Below are 632 nucleotides of genomic sequence, written 5' to 3' on the forward strand. Positions count from 1 at the left end.
TCTCTCACCCCCTCCCTTCATCCTCTCTCATCCGCCCATCCTTCCTCTCTTCATCCTCTCTCACCCCCTCCCTTCATCCTCTGTTACCCCCAATCCATTCATCCTCTCACCCCCCCTGTCATTATCAGTACAGTAGCTTTCAAATTTAGACTTCAAAATCCAGCTTTAAATTGCATATAAAATCATTCCATTGAATAATTAACCTGCTCTGCCTTCTTGGGGATGATCTGTAAGTAAGAGTGCTGCAGAGATTGCAATGCTGCTGTGATGAGAGCTGAGTTATGGAGCCTTTCTGAGAATTTACAATGGTGGTTATTTTTAATAGATCTTAAAAATGGGAAGACTGTTAGTATAGTAAAAGAAAAGTAAGGGTGAGTGAGCAATTAAACAAAGTTGCCAGTACTGTATGTTCTGTCTGTCACCACACACACACACACACACACACACACACACACACACACACACACACACACACACACACACACACACACACACACACACACACACACACACACACACACACACACACACTGAGACATATACACACACACACACACACACTCACACACACTCACACACACTGAGACATATACACACGCACACACACACACGCATGCACACACTGAGATACA

The sequence above is a fragment of the Ascaphus truei genome, chromosome 4, assembly GCF_040206685.1.
Source record: "Ascaphus truei isolate aAscTru1 chromosome 4, aAscTru1.hap1, whole genome shotgun sequence".
In the NCBI taxonomy this organism is placed as follows: Eukaryota; Metazoa; Chordata; class Amphibia; order Anura; family Ascaphidae; genus Ascaphus; species Ascaphus truei.